Raw genomic sequence first — 9,846 nt, forward strand, 5'->3', positions numbered from 1 at the left:
GGAAACCTTTAGAGGAAGCGGGCAGGCACAATTTTGGCATTTACAAAGGCAGGGAAACCCAATAAACCTAACAGAAACACAGTATCAAAGATAAATAAATCGATTTTTAAAAACTTGGCCAGCAACAAATCACTACAGAACTCCCAATAATTCAAGTTAAGGCTTTGTAAAAGACTTTAATATGGTCACACAGAAATACAGTTAAAGGACTGGCAAATAAAGGGAGAGCTGCACATTGCTGCAGAGTTTGCAGCTATCAAATATAAACCATTTGTGAATAGAAGAAGGTAAGCTTAAGGAACAGCAGATTACAAATAATATTGTGATAATGCAGATATATTTAAAACAGCTTAATAAGATTAATCAGCACATTAAGAAATGGAAAAAGATAGAATTCTTCGCATACTAAGGGTCAGAAATGGACGATACAAAATACCAGATTAGAACTTATGGAGGGGAGACATCTTAAGACACAGCATTTCCCTAAAATCAAATACTGAATCCAGAGGAAGCACACAGTGAGAGAGTAAAAGGAATGGGGGAAGACTACAGGTGTTAAAAACTTTAACATAGAATAGCAATCTCATTCAAAAAAGATAACAAAGGCAGTTATAAGGGAAATTGGTGATCGCAGCATTCTGGTATTCACTGAACTCATTTGATTCAATTGACAGCCTATTAAATTTAAGCTTGATATCAATGGCGAGGTCAGTATCTATCAGACCAAATATCATGGCTGAAGCAGCATTATAGCCAACAGAGATGAGACTCCATGGCCTAGCCATGGAATAACTGTCAGAAGTATTGGAATGGTACATTACGTTAGAATACAACACCCAAGACAGTTGAAATGTCTATACTGTTTGCTATTAATCAACTTCACTTTTAAAACTGCATGCATATCACAGCTACAACTTCCTTAGGAGGTTAAAAGTAGTTTGATTACCTTCCGAGGAAAAACTGGTCCAGAAATAAATCTTTGTCGAGAACAACCTCTCTCAACATTGGAAAAACTAAAGAACTGATCATTGACTTCAGAAAGAAGGGGGGACAACATGCCCCAATCTACGTCAACAGACCCGAGATTGAGAAGGTGGAGAGCATCAAGTTCCTAGGAGTGATGGTAACTGACCACCTGTCCTGGATGCGCCATGTGGATGCAACAGTCAAGAAGGCACAACAACGGCTCTTCTTCCTCAGGGGGTCAGGAAATTTGGCATGTCCATAAGGTCCTCCACCAATTTTTACAGATGCACCATTGAAAGCACACCAGCCTGGTATGGCAACTGCTCTGCCCAGGACTATAAGAAACTACAGAAGGTGGTGTGCACAGTCCAGACCATCATGGAAGCCAACCTTCCATCCATGGACCCCATTTACACAGCCCGTTGCCACGGAAAGGCTACTAACATCATCAAAGACCCCTCCCATCCCGGTAATGCTCTCCTACAACCTCCTCCGTCAGGCAGAAGATTAAAGAAGCTTGAATGCACACACGAGCAGGTTCAAGAACAGTTATTAAACTGGTGAATGGACTCTCTAACTTCAAATAATGTTAGTCTTGTTAATGTTGATCTTGCCTAGCGCATGACTTGTGCAATGTAACCTGTATGCCTCTGTCCAATTTATTTTTTTCACCCTATGATCTGTATGTCCCTGCTTACTACGATCTGCCTGCACTGCTCGCAAGCAAAGCTTTTCACTGTACTTAGGTATATATGACAATAAATTAACTAGTTAAAAAGATTTCATTGGGCTTCTTAGACTCATGGTGGAACACAAAATGAAGAAAGAAACTGTTGAGTTTATCTACCATGGCACAAAAGTAATGTTTGATATGGCCAAGAAGCAAGCCAAAACAAGCTCAACTAAATTTGATAAGAACAAAAGACTGACCAAGTCTGTGCGAGCATTCACCAGTGCTGAGGGAATACCACAGCAAAGATTCAGTGAGATAGCCAAAAACACATTCAGTCAGCATTTCACAATCATGGACAATTTTCAACCCATTTTCAACTATTCATACTTTGCATTAGCACCCTATTTAGCATTTAGATCTCTTTCTTTGCTTATCTTCAGCTCTTTGTTTGCCTATCTTTCTTTCTCTGGGTTCTGTCTCCATGTACTCTACTCGCTCCCCTCTCACTGTCATCAGCACAAACCCGTTCCCAGCTATCCTCAATTCTAATGCAATGTTACGGGACTCGAAATGTTCCCTCTACAGATGCTGCCAGACCTTCTGTTTGTTCAGTATTTTCCAGTTTTGTTTCAGATTTCCAGCATCCACAGTTGTGTGTGTTTACTCTAATATGATATGCTGCCTAGGGCTCCTGTGGTTCAGTGGTAATGTCCCTATCTCTGGACCAGGAGGCCAGAGTTGAATTCCTACCTGCTCCAGCGAATGCATAATAACATCTCTGAACAGGGTGCTTAAGAAAATAAACTGCTCTTTGGCTGGGTCCAAAGTACGTGAGCATCATAGAATCCTTACAGCGTGGAAGCAGGCCATTCAGCCCACTGAGTCCACACCAACCATCCCACTCAGACCTACCCCACTACCCCATCCCTCCTGCACATCGCCCTGCACACTACAGGCAATTTAGCATGGCCAATCCACCTAACGTGCACATCTTTGGACTGTGGGAGGAAACCGGAGCACTCGGAGGAAACCATCACGAACACAGGGAGAATGCAACTCCACACCGATAGTTGCCAGAGAGTGGAATCGAACCAAGATCCCTGACACTGTAAGGCAGCAGTGCTACCGTGCTATTCTAAGAAACCATCCCAAAATATTCCATGAATCCTCGTCCAGGCTATTACTGACAATCTGATTTTTTTTCAGTTTATTTGGTAGATTAGTCACCCACAATTGTGTTCACCCTTCTATCATAAGCACCCAATATTTCTTTTTGTATACTACGTCCTACATTGTGGCATCATACTAACCCAGTACTACACACTGGTACAGATTGCAAATATCACAAGATACCAGGAGTGATCATCTGGGAAATACTACAGAAAGTACAGTGTATTGCCGCACTGTTGCTGAGTGTAATCCTGGAACGTCCACCCCTCATCATATAGACTGCAGCTATTCAAGAAAGCAACTCACCACCTTCTCAAGGGCAATTAGGAATGCAGAAGAACTGCTGGACGAATGCTCACATCCAATGAACAACCAAAGGTCTGTGCAGAAATACTGAGGTAAAGTGGATCTATCACGTGGACAACACGCACTGGCTCCCAGTAAAAACAAAGGGAGATAGAAGACGGACACACATTAAGGCACAAATACTTTTGACTCAAAGACATGAAAATATATAGGAAAGTAAAAAGATGTGCAATTGTATTTCATGGATTGCAACATGAGCAGTTCTGCTCAGAGTCCTTAAAGCTTACTTTGCAAATTGAAATATTACATTACTGTCTGAGTACAGACTCCTATCCACAGACACTGCTGAAAGATAAAAGGTCAAGACCCAGCTTGTTTGCCTCCTATCATCTTGAATACCACATGATATGATAACAGTTTTACTGACTAATCATAGCAAGCAGTCTCTCTAGCAATTGATCCATAACAGACCCAGACATGAGGCGAACTTTCCATCTTCTTATTTTGCCCATTTCTGTCATCTATATATTAACAGTTCAAAGACATCCAAATGATCTTTAGCACAATAGCTTCAGTAGTGTGCATTAAGTAAAATATGATAATTATCTTCCACCCACAGGACAGACAGTTGATTAAAAGTCATCGCTGCATCCTTTGGGAGCTCTGCGTCAGCTCCAATTCCTGAAATAGCTAACTGCAGTTGACTCTGTAGACCTGACCAGTAGCTATGAGAAGTTGACCTCATAGTACAGATTATAAACAGCAGTCTAATTTTTAAAATTCTCATTTTTTAAATACATTAAACAATACACAACAGCAACAAATGGCAGTGCAGTACTCTTCTGTTTGAAAAGAGACTTTTACTCTGGTTTCAGCAGCAACCTGCATTTAATTAGCATCTTTTGAGGTAATTAAATGGGCAGCAAAAGCAGATGGCATCGTAGTCATATCCCTGGACTAGAAGTCTACAGGGCGAAGCTAACGATTTGGTGACATGGGTTGAAATCCCATTGCACTAGCTGGTCGAATTTAAATAAAGTTAATAAATCTGGAATTGAAAACTTGTCTCAATAATGCTAAATGTGAAAGCATCACCAATTATTGTTAGGAAAGGAAACATATGTTTGTCTCTAGAACCAAAATAATATAGTTAACTCTTAACTGCCCTCTGAAATAGTCTAGCAAGTCATTCCTTTCAAGGGCATTTGGGGTTGGGGAAAAAAAAAATGCTGGCTTTGCCCATTTCCCATGCAAGAATGTTTTTCAAAATATCCCAAGGCACTTCACAGGGCCATTAATCAAATAAAATGCAAGACATGTCGCATAAGGAGCTAGGAGGACACACAGCCAAAAGCTTGATCAAAGAGGTAAATTTTAGGGGTTACTTAAAAAAAGAGGAAAGACAGACAGAAGTGTAGGGAGGGAAGTGAGGAGCTTAAAGTCTGGACAGAATGCATGCAGCTGCCTACGGTGCAGCAATTAAAATCAGGGTTGCATAGATGAACAGAATTGGAGGAGAGCAGATATGTTGGGGAGTTGGAAGACTGGAGGAGGTTAAAGAGATCAGGGAGGACATAGAGTGAATTGAAAACAAGATTGAGAGCTTGAAAATTGAGACTTCTTGACTAAAACTAATGCATAATTTCAAACCGTTTATCCTCAATAAATGGCACAATGTTTAACTTTGACTAAGATGGGAGAGAGGAACTGATTCGTGCTATAGTTTCAATTCTGGAACATATTTTTAAATCAAACTGAACTTTATGCCCCCTCCCTACACTCACACACTCTGATTCTCTGCTAAACTGTGAAATTGATGTTCAATCATCCAAGTCCTGTTCCAAGGAATAGAGCACACAATCAGAGCTGGCATTCCAAGAGCAGTATGACAGGGTGTCCAGGATCACTGGAATTGCCATCTTTCAAATTGATAAAACTGGTGCAAGGGGAGACACCATCTTGGGGGAAGGATGGTTTTTGCTTCTATTACAACGAAACTGGAATTACAACATTTTGTGTTAATATTCTTTGAAACTGGATAAAGGAACGTGGAGCAGAGTCTTTTGGGGTTTCTACTGCAGGAGAAATGGTTGACTTCTATATTTTAGATGATTTGCCACCATAAATTTAGGTTCACATAACAACTAAGAAAATGGTTTGAATTTAAGCTCTGGGTATTGTTGGGCACTCTCCCATTGATATAAAGGGAGGACACTGTTAGGTCCAGGGCCCTGGTGATCAAATCTGCTGCACCCACTCACTTTTAACAAAAATTTCCTGGCTAGTATTCTTGAATTTCCAACTCTTTACTAGACCTCAGCTCCACAGTGAGTGAATGTGAGAGAGAGAGAGAGAGAGAGAGAGAGAGAGCGCGAGAGACGGATGGGTGTCACACTTCATGCCTCTGGTCTCAGTCTCAGCATCGGCCTGCCGGCCACACAAATGTGACTGCAACACAACTGAGCCCCAGACCACCCCGATGCACACACTTCCTCTAGGAGTGTCTGGTTGCTCACGAGAGCTATAAACCATGACAATTTTTAACCTCCTGAACTCATTGCCATCACCAACTGGATGCATATCTGAAACTACTGTGTGGTTCGTTGGAGTAATTTCAATATCTCTCAAAGATTGCTGCCAATAAAGCACTAACTTCATTATAACATATTTACTGTTATGAAAACAGTCCGTTACACTAACTTCTTTCCATGCTACTTTCTCTTGGACGCAAACCACAAGTTTATATTACATCCCATTCTATCATAGACTATTACAGACACCATTCAATTCTGGTCTCCCTCCTATAGAAAAGGTGGGCTGCAGCGGTTCCAGAAGTCAGCTCAGCACCACCTTCTCAAGGGCAACTACGGACAGGTTATAAACGTTGGCCCAGCCAGCGACACCCACATCCCACAAATCGAATTTTTAAAACATGCTGTTAAACTTGAAAATGTGCAGAAAAGATTTACAAGGATGGTGCCAAGTTGGAGAGTTTGAGCTATAGGGAGAGGGTGAATAGACTGGGGCTATTTCCCCAGAGCTTCAGAGGCTAGGGGTGACCTTATAGAGGTTTATAAAATCAGGAGGGGGGTGCGAATATGGTGAATAATCAGGGTCTTTTCCCCAGGGTAGGGGTGTCCAAAACTAGTGGTTTCAAGGTGAGAGGGGAAAGATTTAAAAGGGACCTATGGGGCAACTTTTTCACGCAGAGGGTGGTGCATGTATAGAGTGAGCTGCCAGAGGAAGTAGAGGAGACTGTTAGAACTACGACATTTAAAAGGCATCTGGATGGATACATGAATGTGAAGGATTTAGAGGGAGATGGGCCAAACGCTGGCAAACAGGACTGGATTACTTTAGGATATCTGGTTGGCATGGACAAGTGGGACCGAAGGGTCTGTTTTCATGCTGTACAACTCTCTCTTTCATAGGACTTATTTTAACTCACTCCATCTTACTACATTGCAACAACTTAGATTTATATGGTGCCTTGAGAATAGTGAAAACTTTCCCAGATGTTTCACAGGAATGTGCAAAGACAAAATTTGACAAGCGAGCTACTTAAGGAGATAGAGAGCCAAATGTTTGATCAAAGAGGCAGGTTTCAAGTACTCCTTAAAGAGAATTCTAGAGCATGAGTCCTGGCAGTATAATGTAGTGTCACCAATGAAGAAGAGAACGGACTATGGAGCAGGACGTGGACAGTTGGTAAGATTTGAGGGAAGCCTGATACTTAGGAGCCAGAGGTTAGGGCAACAGGGTTGCAGGGAGGGGTCACTGCTGTCTGCGGGTTATGTATCCATTGAGAAAAAATGTTCTCAACCAGAGGAATAAGAGTTTTGACGCTTAAAACTCATTGAATCAGGAATGTCAAATTTAACACCTGAGGAAGGAGCGAGGCTCAGAAAGCCTGTGTTTTCAAATAAACTGTTGGACTCAAACCTGGTGTCGGCTGATTTCTGACCTTACTGAAACATGCAGGTGTCACACTCCAGTAGATCCAGGAGAGGGCAAAACTGAGTTTAGGAAACATGGCCAAATAATGAAAACAACACCAGTTCTTTTTGTTTAAAAAAAAAGCAACGTTCATCTCGGAGAAATGGCAGGCGGAAGGGCTTTAGTAAACAGACAATACAAAAAGTGTACACTAATCAAACCGAAAGGAATTGCACATTTTCGTTTTTCGGTTAAAAAAAAAAGGTTTTTTTGGGAGCCAGGCGCCTTGTGGGTTCAGGATTTTGTTTTAGAGACGTGCCCTTACTCTAAGAGGCTGAAGGAAATGAGGGGCTGGTTTTCATTGAACAGGTGCCTTCTTCGGCTCTTTTATTTATTAACGTTGCTATACCGATCAAAGTGCAGCAAGGTGTGGGAGGTGAAGCATTCATTTACCTTAATGCGCCAACAGAATAGAGATAGTCTTTCAGCCAGTCATGAGCAATCTTAGTTTTTAAAAAATGCTTACGTAAAAGGTAACTGATAGGCAGGAGGACAGGTGAGGTATTTAAGTCTCTGTTTACACTGCATAGCCGTGTTTTTTCTCTCTCTCTGTTTCTTACCTTGCAGGCACTCCCGCAGGTTCAGACACAGCCAGGTAACAAACTTGGCACCAGCTCCGGTTCCTTTTTTTCTCTCTCGCTCTCTCCCCCTTTTGTTCCCGTTCAAAAATATCGTGCCCGTTCCTTCGCCAGCAGCTTCCCAGTGGTGACTTTAAAGCCCTGAGCTTCTCTCGAGGTCCAATGTTCATTCATAAAACATGCCGTCAGTGCCAGGCAGGACCAGAAGCAGGGATAGAGAGACGGGGGGGATAAGCAGAGGTAGGGGTAGGTTTAAGGAGAGAGAGATTTAAAGGGAGAAAAGGCACCCAGAGAAGAGAAGGACACTCAAAGCTGCAACCAGGACTGAGAGGGTAGCAGATAAAAATGATCCTCCTCCCTTTGTGCAGACTAGAGTTGAAAGCAATGAGATTTACCAAGGCGGAGTCTCTGTCTCGCACACATACAGCAGCTGCAGTATTCACACACGTAACAGGGTGCGGCAATTTCCCGCATCTGTGCCCTTTTCTTCCTCCTTTTTAAACGTGTTTTCTTTCTGAGCATCTAACTCTCTCCACGCAAGATAACATCCTATGGAAAGCGTGCCTTCAGGAATTAAGGATTCAACCTTGCACCATCATCCCTTTTGTTATTTAAGCAAACCCCCTCCCTCCTCCTAGACCTTTCCCAACCCTCCTCTGTACCTACAGTAATCTGCAAATAACTTCCAAACTCGCAACATATTGGGGGAATCCTGCCCACCCTCAGAGAAAATCTCGCCGATAATCCCATCAGGTATCCTGGGCTTGAATTTTAGCAGATTCTTCACAGTCTGTGTATGTGCCAGGCCAGGACAGGAGAAAAGGGGTGACTGCAAAGAAAAACTGACATCGAGCATTTATGACTGACAGAAATGGGCTCAAAGGGAGAATGACATTGTGAAGGTGTAACGCACTGCCCTGGACTGATTAAAAATTTTTTTAAAAACTTGTATTCAAAAGTAAATTATTTTATTGGTAAAATACTTAAAGGAGTTGACAGAGTAGATGGTGAGGGTGGTTTTGCACTAGTTGGGGTACATAGACCATAAAGTCAGATTAAAAAGTCAGTCATTTAGCACACAGATGAAAAGAAATGTGAATCTTCAGAATTTTATCCCCGACAGAAAGGCTGAGTCTTTCCATTTATTCAAGACTGCGATCAGTTGATGTTGGGGTAATGGAGGGTATGGGGATAAGTAAAGGAAGTGGGGTTCAGACAGAAGCCCAGCCTTGAATTTGTTTTATCCAATGTATTGATTCATGGGGAACAGCCTTCCCTGGTCCAGCATTTATTGCTCCTCCCTAATTGCCCTGGAGGTGATGCCTTGAGCTGCTGCAGCCCATGTGCCAATAGGTACATCAAAAGTGCTGTAGGAAGGGAGTTCCAGGATTTTGACCCAGTGACAGTATGAAGGAGCAGACATACAGTTCCAAGCCAGGATCGTGTGTGATTTGGAGGGAGACCTGGGGGTGTTGGAGTTCCCATGTATCTGCTATCAATGTTTTTCCAGATGGGTGTGGAGGGAGCTTTGGAAGGAGCCTTGGTGAGTTGCTGCGGTGCCTCTTGTAGATGGTATACACTGCTGCCACAGCACACCCACTGGGGGGAGTGAATTTTGAAAATGCTGAATGAGGTGCCAATCCACTAGGCTGCTTGCAGACCAAGTGGCCTAGTCCACTTTCTACTTATTAACTTCTGGGATGTTTGGTCAAATTCAAACAAAGGAATATCAACTAATCTAAGAAAATAATATCCTGTAGTTACTGCAAGTCTGAATTAAGAAGTATTTAATGTTCCTTTTAGCAAACTTTAGCTAAACTGGTGAAAATAGCAGGATAAAATGAATGTAATAATATTCATCCTCAATATGCAGCGTAAGCATCTCCTCCTTTCTGATGAGTATTCTTTGTCCATAATGACACCAATAATCAAGCATATAAACTCCTGGAGTAATACAAATGAAAATTCATTACTCAATAATTGCTTAAACTAACTGGAGTATAGCTGACAATATGATAACAATCTTGGAGCCCAGATAACTAGCGTAAGAATTATCATGTGGTTTTAAAATTCAATTTCTTAGCATTTTCTTCAAGTGTTTCTACTACCCAATTCACTCCCTCTGACACAGTCCCACTCTTCCCAGTGCACCCTTGA

General features: G+C 42.0%; 1 protein-coding gene across 2 annotated transcripts in view; it reads right to left on the reverse strand.

Moving 5' to 3' along the window:
• The window catches only part of LOC109913887 (coronin-2A-like), a 144,348-nt gene extending 136,203 nt beyond the window's left edge, over positions 1 to 8,145 (reverse strand). For both annotated transcript variants that reach the window (XM_048594621.1, XM_048594633.1), the window contains exon 1: positions 7,672 to 8,145. The gene's annotated coding sequence lies outside the window, so the exon portion shown is untranslated. The remainder of the gene's footprint in view (positions 1 to 7,671) is intronic.
• Positions 8,146 to 9,846: the final 1,701 nt, after the last annotated feature.

Source organism: Rhincodon typus, chromosome 3 (genome assembly GCF_021869965.1).
Source record: "Rhincodon typus isolate 14 chromosome 3, sRhiTyp1.1, whole genome shotgun sequence".
NCBI classification, from domain to species: domain Eukaryota; kingdom Metazoa; phylum Chordata; class Chondrichthyes; order Orectolobiformes; family Rhincodontidae; genus Rhincodon; species Rhincodon typus.